The sequence below is a fragment of the Sapajus apella genome, unplaced genomic scaffold, assembly GCF_009761245.1.
Source record: "Sapajus apella isolate SASKATOON/1434 unplaced genomic scaffold, GSC_monkey_1.0 scaffold27, whole genome shotgun sequence".
In the NCBI taxonomy this organism is placed as follows: Eukaryota; Metazoa; Chordata; class Mammalia; order Primates; family Cebidae; genus Sapajus; species Sapajus apella.
In genome coordinates this window covers 10,351,119-10,365,100 of record NW_022436967.1, presented here as the reverse complement: position 1 = coordinate 10,365,100, position 13,982 = coordinate 10,351,119, and the positions used below count along the sequence as shown (strand labels likewise).

The following is a 13,982-nucleotide window of genomic DNA, read 5'->3' as shown; positions in this document are numbered from 1 at the left end:
AGCTGGGACTACAGGCATGCGCCACCACGCCCAGCTAATTTTGTATTTTTAGTAGAGACAGGGTTTCTCCATGTTGGTCAGGCTGGTATCAAACTCCTGACTTCAAGTGATCAGCCCACCTCGGCCTCCCAAAGTGCTGACATTATAGGCGTGAGCCACCGTGCCCGGCCTTTTTTCTTAAAATAAAAATATTACACATGTAAGATGTCCAATGTGATGTTTTGATATACATACACTTTGTGTAAGGATTACCACGGTCAACTAACATCTCCCTTACTTCACAAAGTTACCATATTTATGTGTGTGTGAATGAGAACACTGAGAATCTATTCTCTCAGCAAATTTCAAAGTATACAGTGCAGGATTGTTAACTGCAGTCACCATGCTATACATTAGATCTGCAGACCATTTTCATCCTACATGGATGAGATGTTTCACCTCTTAACTAACACCTCCCCATTTCTCCCAGCCCCTAACAACCACCGTGCTACGCTCTGCTTCTAGAAGTTCAACCCGTTTAGATTCCACAGGTGACAGCAGTCAATATTGGACGTTCTATATGACAAGTGAAAATGAGAGTTAGAAAAAGTGTCTGGTGTTACCAGGCAGGTGCTGTCCTTTGGCCCTGGTTCCTGTTCACCAGCTGAAATAAAACCCGGGACTGCTTATGTTTTCCGCAGGCTGTTTGCAGTCGTTCTTGAGAGTTACACCTAATGACCTGTATGGCTCTGGCTTCAGGCCCCTGGGTAACCCCGACACCCGGTGCCGTGCCTACCCTGGGGATGCCTGCCTCTCCTCTGGCCCCCCTCCTGTCTCTGACCCTTCTCTGCTCTCTCTAAATCCCATGCCTAGAACAACCTGCCCTCCCATTCCTTCTACCATGGCCTTCCTGCCCACCCAGGTCCCAGAATTTTCTCATGATGCTTTTAGTCCCTATCTGTTTCTCTCTTTCTCTAACTTTCTTTACCTCATGATTAGCAGCTTGTCATATAGCCCCCGCTTTCCCTGTCACTCCCTAACCTGTTACCCTGTCTGTGTTTTTCTTTATAACATTTAGCACCCCTATGCCCCGCGTCATGGCTCATGCCTGTAATCCCAGCACTTTGAGAAGTTGAGGTGGGTGGATTACAAGGTCAGGAGTTCGAGACCAGCCTGGCCAACATAGTGAAAGCTTATCTCTACTAAAAACACAAAAATTAGCCGGGCATGGTAGCGTGGGCCTATAGTCCCAGCTACTTAGGAGGCTGAGGCAGGAGAATCACTTGAACCCGGGAGGCAGAGGTTGTGGTGAGCCGAGATCGCACCACTGCACCCAGCCTGGGCAACAGAGGGAGAGTCCATCTCAAAAAACAAACAAACAAACAAACAAACAAACAAACAAACACTTAGCACCCCTTGACACACTACCCATGTGCATGTGTGTGTATATACATATGCTCTTGGGCTTTTCTATTGATTGTCTTTTTACTCACTAGAGTATCAGCTCCGCAAGGGCAGGGACTTCTGTTTTGTTCACTGCCATATCCCAGCGCCTGGAATAGTAACCTGGCAAATGACGATGCCCAGTGGGTATTTGTGAAATGAGTCAGTGCTGTGCTGCTTTCTAAAGTGTGACTTGTTCGGTGTTTCCTCTTTGGAGGCTCCATAACAATGGGTTTGTGTTGTTTGGCTAGCACATAAGGCAGTCCACCTGTGTCTTAACTGTGCCCCTAAGCTCACTGTTGACTTCAAAGTAGAGGTCAGTTCTTACTCATCTTTGCATCCTAGCAGCTCCTCAAACAGTTCCTTCTCCTATTAGGCCCTATGATGAATGTGCTGAATCTCTTGGTGTTTGAAATCTCTCCAGCTGGTCTTCATGCAGGCTACAGAGGATTGCCTTGTAATTCTTGTGTGTATTTAAAGGCATCACGCAAACAGAGAGTTGTTCAGAAAAGCATCCTGACTTGCTGGAATGATGTAATACACACACCAAGGCATTACACACCAGGCAAGGCTCAGCACATGGCAATGCATTCAGATACACAGAGGACTGTCAGAGAAAGGTGACTGGTTCCTCTTCCTCGGCAGCTTGAGGCCTGAGAGGTCATGAAGACCAGACACCTCAGCAGGCTTGAACTCAGCCACCGGATTGCACAGCCGTTTCAGACTCATTTCTCCCACGTCTCCAGCAACATAATACTAACAACCACCAACTGCTGTTGAGCACACACTACAGTGCCAGGAACTGATTTAGTGCTTTGCATACATTTTCTCAATTAATCCTTACTGGAGGCACAGACTATGATTATCTCCGTTTTACAAAAGTGGAAACACCAGCACAGAGAGATTAAGCAACTTGCCCAAGGTCACACAGTGAGTAATTGGTAGGGCTTGGGTTCATACCCTGACCGACTGCTCTAGAGCCTGAACTCTTAAGCTCCTTACTCTGTTGCTGCCGTGTTACGTGGTTAACACATCCAGGGACAAAGACTGTAGTAGCTCCATTAGCATCTGTTTAATGTCTAACTCATAATGGTGATTGTACAATGTGATTAACAATTTCTTTAAAAACAGCCTGTAACTGAGTGCCTCTTTAGCTGCGGTGTGCAGGGAACATAGGCTGCAGTGCTCTACCTGAATCCCATGTTCTCATGATCCAAATTTCCAAAACAAGGCCAGGCCTATCGCTGTTTGAAATCGGCTTCTCAGTTCTGCATTTGTGATTTTACAATGTCTTCCGCATTCATTAGCATCCCATTAATGGGCCGGTATATGGGAATAGTTGTACTATGAAGGGAGGAGTTTTTTTTTCTTTTCTTTTCTGTTAAAACCACGGGTCTAAGGAATGAAAATGCTAAATCTAATGAGTGTAACCTGGAAAGTAATTTCATGGGCTGTAGTACTTTGATGGCAATAATTCTTGGATGTCAAAAGGATAAGGACACAGTTTTCTGCTTCTAATTTTATTCTGAGAAAATGGTGGTATTGAGCTATCCATGGAGTGCTCCTGTAGATTAATTCCAGTTTTCCTTTTGCAGAGGAGATTTAAGGGAAGTCTTAATCTGCTTTATATTTAACTCTTATCTCCATGCCGTGAATTAAAAATAGAATGCTGGACTGTAGTCTCACCCCCCGGACTCTCTGAGGGCTCAAGTTACTCCAGCGTCAGGCTGGGCTGAGAGCCGCTCCAGGTCTCTCTCTGGCTCAGTGCCCCTCCCAGACTTTCCAAACAGCTGCCTCATCAACATTTTAATCCAAGAGCCACACATTAACCTGTCTAAAGTGAGCAGTTCTTATTCTATGATTCTTGAATAACATTTAGCATTTTCCTCAGGTACTTTTCATTTTTCATGAAATTCAGTGAATTCTGAATCCTTCCAGAAGCTACAGTCTCAAAAACTGTGTCCTGTAGCTGTGTTCTCCTAAACCTTGCGTAAGGCGGCGTGAAAGGTAAAGGGCCTTTACTCTTTTTTACACGTCATCTGGTGACAATTTGCTCTGGAGCATGTCCCCTGCTTTCCCTTCTCCTCTCTCCCACTCTTCTCCCTTCCTTCTCCCATCTCCACACCTTTTCCTAATTCTCTTTCCCATTCCCCGCGTGTCTGAGACAGCTGGGAAGGGCGGGAAGAGTTTGGGTGTTGGGAGGAGCCAGAGTCAGGGTAGGTCCCTCTCACCTACTCACCGCATATATAACCTGGAGCTTCAGAAATACAATTGAGGGTCAAATCCAATAACTATTCGTCGGGTCAGTCCAGACCAAAAGAGGTAAGAAATCCCTATGGGAACGTCTACTCTGGCTTTGGTTTCTGGTTTTTCTAACCGGGCAAAGGTTGCACGTGTGGTGAATCTTACGTATCTGGTCCAAGTGCAGGGACAAAGGGAACCACATGGTGAGCACAGAGGCAGAGGCGCTCTGTAGATTCCGTCCTGCTCCCACTGTAGACACACGGCCTCTAGCTCCTTTGCCTCCATCTTGTGCCACCATCAAGTTTCAGTTCTAAAGTCTTGACCAAAAGGAGGCTATTTCATATGTTGTTAATTACAAAAATTTGCCAACTCTGGGGAAGCCTTTGTATCTTTCACCACCACAGTCATGAGACCAATGCCGGTAACCAATTACTGAGTGGGCCGTACTGTGGGGTCCTGAATATATATTCAAAGAAAGCAGAGCCCCTCAAAATGTGGGGCCACCACCCCGTTGGCCAAATGGCAACATCCTCCAGGATGATGCTTTCCAAACTGTGAATTGTTGAGCTTCATTGAACATGAGATCAATTTAGTTGTGAAGACTGATGTTTTGAAAAATAAAGTAGAAAGCAGTGAAATGGAACAAAAGAGAAAAATATCAGCAGATATGATAGAGTGATATGAGTATTATTTTGTGAAACTTCAGTCTTGATTAAATACACCCATCTCAGTCATCTACAGTGGAGAGTCTGCTGGTGCTTACCCGGACCTGTGGGCTCCTCTACCTCTCCCAGCCTTGGCAACTGGCCATGTGACTGACTGAGTGTGTCTGGAGGGATGTATTCCACTGTCAGATACGGCCCTGAAAACCCTCCCACACAGGCTCTTCTGCCCTTTCTTCTTTCCATACGCCACTAGATGACACCAGGGCCATCTTGAAGCCACATGCTCTCAGAGGCACATGTAGAAGCAGTCTGCACGCTGAGTCATCATTTGGAGGAATGCAACCCAAATGGAGTCACCTGATCAGGGACATCAGCTTTGGATTTTGTGTAAATGAAAAATAAGTGTCTATTTGGTTAAGCCAGATTGTTTTACCTACTTTGTGCACACGTGTGTGTGTGTAGGTGTGTGCATACCTATGTGTGGATGTATGCATGTGGCTTATGCCACAACATCTATTTCTTAATGCAGATTTCAGTCAAAAACATGTGAAGGCAAGTGTTCTGGACAGTGTGTTTCAAAATGTGGTCCCAAATCAATTTCAGTTGATTTGCTTGAGATATTCATTAGAAATGCAGATTTCTGGACCCTACTGAGAGCTACTGAGTCAGGATCTTGGTGCTGGGGCCTAGGAATGTTTAAGATTTTAACAGACTCCATGAACCTTATGAACATTAAAGTTTAAAAGCCACTTTGGTCCCAGCATTGGTAGAAATGCTTTCTTGGCAATGCTGGGGCTGGTTAAATCTACCAAGCATTATACCTATTTTTTTTCTTTTCTTTTTTTGGTCATTGTCCAAAGTGCAAGTCTCTCCTCATTCCCCACTCCATCTATACACTACATAATTTCATCACAATAATACAGTGTAGTGATTCTTAGAATACCTCCCAATTACCCTCCTCTTCCTAAGCTTTTACTGCCTTTGAAAAGGCCTGTTGCATAATTAACAAATGCCCCTTTCCCTACAATCTTTTCCCCAACCATTTTTCTTAACCTTCTGATTCTCCCCAAGTTACCTATTCTGCTCCTCACTCAAATGGGAGCTGCTCATTTTTCATGTTATGTACTCTTCTCAGAGTTAGCAAGTAGATCAAATTCCTTCCTTAGTATCCACTGCTGCTTCCCAACCAGGACTCTCCCATCCTTTTAGATAGGCCTGTATCAATTAGAATGCTTGTGGAGGCAGGTAGCAGAATATCCAACCAGAAGAGCCGCAAACAATAAAGACATTTATTATCTTACATGATAAGAAGTCAAAAGGTTGACCGATATATGGCTAATTCAACAGGTCTTTCCACATTTCCACTCTGTCTTCTTCAGGATATTGAATTTAATTTCATCCTCAGGTTTGTGTCCTCATGGTTTTGAGATAACTGCTGCCACCAGTCATTACACCCCTCACTGCTACAACTGAATTAGTTTCCTATGGCTTCTGTAACAAATACCACAAACTTGGTTCTTAAAACAACAAAAATTTATTCTCTCACTGGTCTGGAAGCCAGAGGTCTGATGTGTCACTGGGCTGACATCAAAGTGTTAACAGGGCTATCCTCCCTCTGAAGGCTCTAGAGGAGAATCTGTTTCTTGCCTCTTCCAGATTCTGATAGCTGCCAACATCCTTTGGCTTATGGGCACATCACTCCAATCTTTGGCTCCATCTTCATATTATCTCCTCGTGTGCGTGTGTGTGTGTGTGTGTGTGTGTGTGTGTGTGTGTGTTTTGTCTCCTGTCAATATCAAATCTCCCTCTACCCTTCTCTTATCAGATCACTTTGTGATTGCATTTAGGGCCCACCTGGACAATTCAGGATATCCCCTCCACTTCAGGGAGGATATCCTAATCATATTGGCAAAGACCCCTTTCCCATACAAGGTAACATTTACAGGTTCCAAGGATTAGCACCTGATGTTTCGCAGGGGAATTATTCAACTCACAATAATGTCAAAAGGTGGAAAGTGCAATTTGTCCTCACCTACAGTTTCCTAACAAGGAGGAAAATCTTTCTCAGAAGCCCCCAGCCTATTGTTGGGGTTGGATCATGAACTCATACCTGTGACCTCCATGGGGGAAGGAAGGCTCTATCAGCAAGAAAAACAATGAAAGGATGAGGTTAAACATCATCAGCATCAGCCGCAGGATTCCTGCTCCCTGAAGGCCCAGGTCATCAGTCAACCCCCACTGCGCTTCCATGATGTTGTTCTTTTTTTGTTTTCTGCTCGCTCCTCCTCAGTCATTGAAGCCTGACATTTGTCTCATATTCTTTCTATCTGACCTCCAACCACTGACCACTCAGTTCTCTGACCTCCTCATCTTCCAGTGACCTTCCACACTCCATCTCCACCTTCCATTGTCACAGCTTCACCCCAGACCTGGACATCCCCCTGAAATAACAAGTGCAGATAACTGCCCTCCAGCTACATTCCTCTCACTCCAGCTGACTCTGTTAATTCCCATCACTCCTCCTCTCTCCTTTCTTCCCATCCGCCAGCCACTCTCGGCTTGAGTTTCCTCCTATTCAGAACATATTACTTATATTCTAAATTCCCTTGACCCTTGATCCTTCCAGAGAAGTTACCTAGCAAAACCCCACTTCTGAATGAACCCCACTGTTTACTTGCTCAAAATTTTCAGTGTCTTAATTCCCACCTCTCTACTCAGGGCAGATAACTTTATTTCGTATTTCACAATTAAAACAGAAGGCATCTGAGAGAAACTCCTCAACTTTCCACCACTAAATATATTTGCCTATGTTCTGAGACTTTTAACCTTCCATCCTTGTTGTAACGAAGTGGAACTGTGTCTACTTCTTCCTCCAGTGGGTGTCTGCTTCTGTTGACTTAACTCCAGAAGATTCCATGTTCCACTTTCCTTTCTCAATTCCTGGCTTTCCTCTCCCGGGCAGAGGTGGTAGGACTTTGAGGGGCAGGTTGGTATGAACAGGAGAAAAGGTATCCCCATCACCCATACCTAATTCTGCTTCATTTTTGGTACTATTTTTGTCATCCTCTCTCCCCTTATTTTTCTCGTCTTTTCTTCTCTTGTGCTTTTGTTTCTATGTTTCTTTCACCTTGGTTAGAAGTTGATCCAGAGTAGAAAAGTCAAGCTGTATATCAACATCATCAAATTTTTTGTCCTCTTTTCCATATTTTCTTTCTGCTTTTGGAGAGAAAATTTTAAAAATAAAGAGTGCTGGCCGGGCGCGGTGGCTCACGCCTGTAATCCCAGCACTTTGGGAGGCTGAGGTGGGTGGATCACAAGGTCAAGAGATCGAGACCATCCTGGCCAACATGGTGAAACCCCGTCTCTACTAAAAAATACAAAAAAATCAGCTGGGCGTGGTGGCGTGCACCTGTAGTCCCAGCTACTCCAGAGGCTGAGGCAGGAGAATTTCTTGAACCCAGGAGGCAGAGATTGCAGTAAGCCGAGATTGCGCCACTGCACTCTGGCCTGGCACCTGGCGACTAAACAAGACTCTGTCTCAAAAAAAAAGAAGAGTACTTTGTTGTTTTATAGCCTTCCATAGGGGCACGGGAAACATCTTGAGGGAAAGTACCACCTGATCATTTGTCTCAGGATCTGAGTTGAACACAGAAGTGGTTCCTGTGGGTGGGTGATTTACTTGCCCCCACCCACTCACCTTTCACCCTTTTCTACTTTGCTGCCCAAGAGGCAAGTCTGTTTATTCTCCTGCTGAAAACGTCTCAGTGGCTGCTTTCCAACTTTACCTTTCACCTCAGCTCTGCCACGCACCCTATGCTTCCAGGGACCCTGGACCGCGTGCAGTCACCTGGGCTGTTTCATACTTCTGTGCTTTCTTCAGGTTGTTCTTTTCTAGACTCACCTCCCACCTTGTTCTAGCTAACACTCATCCACCTTCAAGGTTCAGTGCAAGAATCTCCTTATGTTTTAAGAAGCTTTTTTCCCCCATCACCTTCCTTCTCCAAACTGACCTTTGCCTTCATTTTGTCTCCCTCTAAAAATACCTCATGTGTCACACTTTGTTTTACATGTTTGTATCCTTTTAAAATTAATTTACACATTTGTATCCTTTTACTTGATCATAAGCTCACTGAAGGCAGGCATTGTGCTTATTCATTCTTTCACTGCCCAAGTAATTCACAAACACTTTCTTTTTGTAAGAGAATCCATTAGTACAGAAATAAAATATGAAAGTCTGTCTCTCCTCCCCTATATTATTCATACTTAAACCTTCAGTGTCTAATTTAGTGTCTAGAACACAGAAGCCCCCACAACTGTTTCTTAAATGAATGAATGAATAGCCCTCTAAGGTGCTTATCTTCCACCAGTGACACAGCTGATCATAAATCTGAGTTTAAATACCCATTCACCATTTGTGTTTCCTCAGTGCAAGTTTACACCACATACATGCTCTCTGGTGATTTATTTTTGCTAACTTACTGTCTGAGTCTTCAGTCTCCTCTAGGTCCTGTTTACTTTGAGTATTCAAAGCTCTGCTCCTCTGTTGGAGCAGTTTACATTTGGAGGAAGTTTTCCCACTGCCTGTGCAGTGTAAATTGGTTTCTAAACAATCTTGCCCATAGTCTCCATTAATATTGTACTGGAGAGCAAAGCAGGATACAATATTCAAAGTAGCAGGAGTTACTTTTTAGGATGATTGAATATGATGAAGGAGCCAAGGACAAAGGGTAATTTATTCTAAAGAAAGTCAACACCTTTGCTTTGCACTAGCTTTTGCAGTTAAAAAATAGGGCTGGTAATTGGACTTGCTTTATGAAAATCTCATTAGCATTAGCATATAACTAAAATGCACAGCTCCATAGTTAATTGCAATCCTGCACTGCGGTTAACAACTACAGTGATGACATTTGCATATTGCACATAAAATTAAAAATGCATGTCAGATAGGTGCTCTTTCAGGAAAAAAAAATCCTTGAATAACATTGCATTCACTACAATAATTGGAAAGATTTTGAATTTGAATGGAAATTATATGTATAGTATGAGCTTTAGAAAGACAGAGGAGCCTGATCAAAGAGGAGGGGAAACTAAATCTGAAACACTGCATAGTCAAAACTCGAGCAGCTGGGATCTTCTTCAAGGGCAGGGACATGTAATACTGAACTGTGCGTGCTTTGTGCAAATGTAACCCTTTCATCCAAAAGTCTCATTTCACTTCACAAGCAGCAGTCGCATCTTGGTGCTCTTCCTCTAGACTGTAAGCTCCTTGAGATCATGGACTTGATCTTTTTAAACCTTTGTATCCCGCAACGCTCAGCATGTAACAGAAATTCAATTATTTGTAGACGTGAACCAACTCAAGCCGCCCCCTGTAACTGAATCCAATGGACATGAGAGGCTGTGTGGTGAAGGGTTAAGAGGGGGATGTTTTCGTGTCTCCCTGAACCCTGACTCTACCACTTACCTTGAGCCAGACACGCCAACTTCCCTAAGCCTCTGTTTCCTACTCTGGAAATGGTTTCTGCCTCATAAGATTTTTGAAAAGATTCAGAAAAAGAATATATGTAAAGCACTTAGGGCCTGGCATATCACAAGTGCTATTAGTATAGTTGTTACTGTTGCTTTGGGGTTAAAGATCGTGGGAAAGGGCGTGTTGAAATGGGGGTATAATTCACTTCATAGGTCAGTCCTGATGTCAGTCACTTACAAGACAAAACGATGTTACCATGAATAATATGACTTGCCACAAGGGCCAATCACTTTCGTTCTATTTCACCAAGAAAATGAGACGTTGCCAAGAGAATGGAGGGGTGAGAGACAACAATACCGATCTTTGGATGGAAATACGAAGCCCCATTTCCAGGCTTTGGGGATGAGCCTCCTCTAGGAAGATAACAATAAATTGTCTGTCTCTTGGAAGATAATCGGCCAGAAACCAAGGTCAGGAAAGAAAGGCAGAAGTGACAAGGTGGGATTTTCTGCAGGAGACTGGGATATTTTATTCGTTCATTCATTCACTCCTCATTCAGTTAATATTATTATATCCATATCTATGCAATGCACTGTGCTCGGAACCCTGAGGGACACAGATGACCATGAATGTGAATCTGACCAGTATGTAATTAGAAATTCTGAACTAGAAAGAAGGTGAAGGAGATAAAGTTGAGTGTCATCAGCACGGAGAAGGGCTGGAACTCTGGATGCAGGTGCGCTCCCTGTAGCTGTTACTGGGGAACACTCCCACTTAGGAGATGGGAAGGGAATTGGTGCTGAGGAAGGAAGCACAGGAGAATTGCAGGAAGAACAAGGGCAGGGAGGCCTGGGAAGCTGAAAGAGGCGAGAGTTTGAGCTTGTAGCCTGGTAGTTGCCATTCAGCTCTATGTGCAATAACATCAGTGAGGGTCACTGGATTTAGTAACGAGGAAATCACTGGTGGTTCTTCTGCAACAGGGAGATTATGATAAAGTGGTATAGAGAGGAACCTGACATCAAGGGGTGGGTGAAAAATGAGAGGGTAGGGAGGAAATGTAGGAAAATGCATGCTATGCTTTGGCAGTAAAAGAAAAAGGCTCAGCCAGTAGCCTGAAGGCATAACAGAGCTGGAAATGATGTGTTTGGGATTGCAGAGACCTAGAATAGAAGGAGCCAGTAAGAAAATAGAGACAATGCAGGAGACAGCTGGAGATGGCCGCACCCTCAGAACCAGAGGCACCCGAGGAGGAGTCTCGTAAGCTGTTCTGTGGGACTGAAGATAGGACCTTCACCTTTGGGGGAGGTGCCCCCTTTCCCTGGCCCTGCAGCCCTGGTTCCTACCCGTATCCCAAAACATACTGAATCAAAATGTTTAGTTTACTCATCTGTCTCCTCCTTTGACAGTGCACTCCTAAGGGCGGGAATCATGCCTTCTTGATCTCAGCATCCCCAGTGCTTAGTTCAGGGTCTGGCTCAATCAATACTGTCAAACCTAACTACATATGCCCATGTTACACTGGCTGGAGTTCCCAGTAATTACACAGCCCCTTAGCAATCCTCCCACCTCTCACCCCACCTCGCAAATACCTGATATTAAGATGACAGCTGCAAGAAGTCTGGGTGCACCCCCATAATAGAGGAGAACAGGGCAGAATGTGCAGGAGCCTCACCTCATACTAAATATATTGTTCGAGGCACTAATGGAAAATGAAGCCAAGAGGCCACTATCCTCTCCCTTCACAGCTTTCCTTAGAGTCTCTCCCCATCTTCCTACTTCTCCCTTACTCTTTTCATTCCAGCTCATCTGTTTTGTTTTGTTTTCAATTCTCCGCTTCCTGTGTCCTATTTCCACTTTTGGAAGCCTGTTTTTAGACCCAAGCCTTTCATTTGCCTTTACTCAAAGATTTTCTGAAGACTCGCTATCTCTAAGCAAATGACCTTGAGTCACAATCTGGCAATTAAGGTTGAGCCAACATGTTTGTCACCCCTCCCCATCTTTTTATTGTTATTTGGGTTTTGTTTCTGCTTTTGCTTGAGACAGAGTTTCACTCTTGTTGCCCAGGCTGGAGTGCAATGGTGCAGTCTCGGCTCACCACAGTCTCTGCCTTTTGGGTTCAAGCAATTCTCCTGCCTCAGCTCCCGAGTAGCTGGGATTACAGGCATGCACCACCACACGTGGCTGATTTTGTATTTTCGTAGAGACGGGGTTTCTCCATGCTGGTCAGGCTGGTCTTCAACTCCCGACCACAGGTGATCCGCCCACCTTGGCCTGCCAAAGTGCTGGGATTATAGGCGTCAGCCACCGTGCCCGGCCACCCCTTCCCATCTTACATGGTTCCAGTTCATACAAGACCTCAGTACCTAAGAGCTTCTGTAAAACAGCCGATCCTGGGACCCTCAATTTGGGGTAAGAGGCTTTCGAGGAAAGTGTCAGAAATCCCCACACGTCAAAGCTGTGACCCAATTGTCCCGATTTTGCTCAATAAGTCAATAGCTTGCAAAGCTTTCCAATTAGAAACAAAGAAACTTTCTCCCCTCCCCCGGCGCTTATGCTTAAAACATAGCTATTTTTCTTTTTCTGGAAAATCTTACTAGTAATCCCTTTAGGTCACATCCCTACTATTCCATCTGAACACACTGGCTTTCCATGTATTGCAGGATTGTGACAGGTCTGGCAGTGACCCAGGAACACAAAGGGGCAAATAAAGTGGGGTGCAATTTTATTACTGACCACCCTTCTCTAGGGGCCACTGCACTTACCCTCCTCTGTGCTGAAGTTTGCAGAGCCTGAGGTCCAAGCAAAAGCAGCATTGTCTCACAGCCGTAAAGCATGAACTGTGTTTGGGGATTGCATTTCCCTGCTTCTCGCTCGTGCTCGTTCTTGTTTCCTGGCACAAGGGCCTTTGCTCCTGGAATGGCCGCTTATCTCAGCTGACTGCTATGTGCCAACACTGGGCTCATTTGGTTGTTTGGAAAAGTCACGTGAAGTTTATCATTCTTTCTAATGCTACCTTGGACTTATGTGTGCTAAATAAGCCTCAAACACCAAAACTGCCTTAAAACCTATACCAAGCTCCACGAATGACTTCCACCTGGGCACGCCGGCACCGGGAGGCGCCCACACACCCTGCCTGGCTAATTCTACACCTCTTGTCTGTGTTGCTCTTCCCTGGGACTGCTAGTTAGACCTTCCACTCTTCTCCATCTGGAGGCATTTGGTTCCCTCTACTTGCCCAGTGGGGCTCAGCATTTCCTGTGGATCAGCTTGGGTGGTGGGGGAGGGAGGCATGGACACTGCCCCCCATGTCTCTGCAGGACAATGGGGAACCGAGGAGTCCCTGACCAGCTGCCTTTCACAGGTTGATGTGACCCCGACAGCTTCTCCCCTGCCTTGCACTGTGTATCCACACTGTTTGCTAATCTGCCTTTCTCCCTGCTGGTGCCTTTTCTTGGGGAGAACCACAACCATCTCCAATGCTGTCACACAGCCTCCCACAGCCCCGCAGAGCCTCTGAAAAGCATACCTGAAGCCTTGATTCTGTCCACCTGCATCCTCTGAAGCTCACCAAAAAGGGAGCTGCTTGTTTATCCGGCTGTCAGCCATTTGCCATCCACGTCTGGCCCAGCGAGCTGTGTTGGGGCCAGCACCGATTTAGTACCAATACGCTGGCCCTCTTCCAGGCTCTCGTTGCTGAAGAGCTCTCTTCGCATCTTGCTATTATTGAATACAAAGTATGAGTCAGAGGTGATGCTGATGAAACCTTGGGCAGGTCATGACAACAAGGGCAGACCCAAGCCACAGGGGGTGGGGGTGCGAGGACAGTGGGCTAGACCTCTACTCTGCAGAGCTGTGGTTTGTCCTGAAGCCCGGTGCTGTCTTAGTGCAAACAACATCAAATGCAATTCAATTACAACTGTGTAGTCATCACTGGGCCGGGCTGTCAGAGGCACAGAAGTATATGTTAGTTTCTGTAGGAGTTATGGCCAGCAGCCCAGCTTCTTAACTGGATTTAGTTTGAAAAATAAATGCCTCACTGGACAGTGACACTTCTCAACTCTTTCAGGGAAGAAAATTTTTGCTTCGGGTAGGCTGATGTGTGACTTTAATAATCTTATCATTAGTCCTGAGTCGGGTGCGGGTCATTCAACGTTGTCTTTCATCTTTTGTGTATATTGCTG

The 13,982-nt window shown here is 45.2% G+C and overlaps 1 long non-coding RNA gene across 1 annotated transcript in view; it reads right to left on the bottom strand.

Annotated features, from left to right (window-relative positions):
• Window positions 1-13,517, bottom strand: part of LOC116560815 — a 24,462-nt gene extending 10,945 nt beyond the window's left edge. Inside the window, exon 1 of the long non-coding RNA XR_004273147.1 lies at window positions 13,328-13,517. This is a non-coding gene — a long non-coding RNA (uncharacterized LOC116560815). The remainder of the gene's footprint in view (window positions 1-13,327) is intronic.
• Window positions 13,518-13,982: the final 465 nt, after the last annotated feature.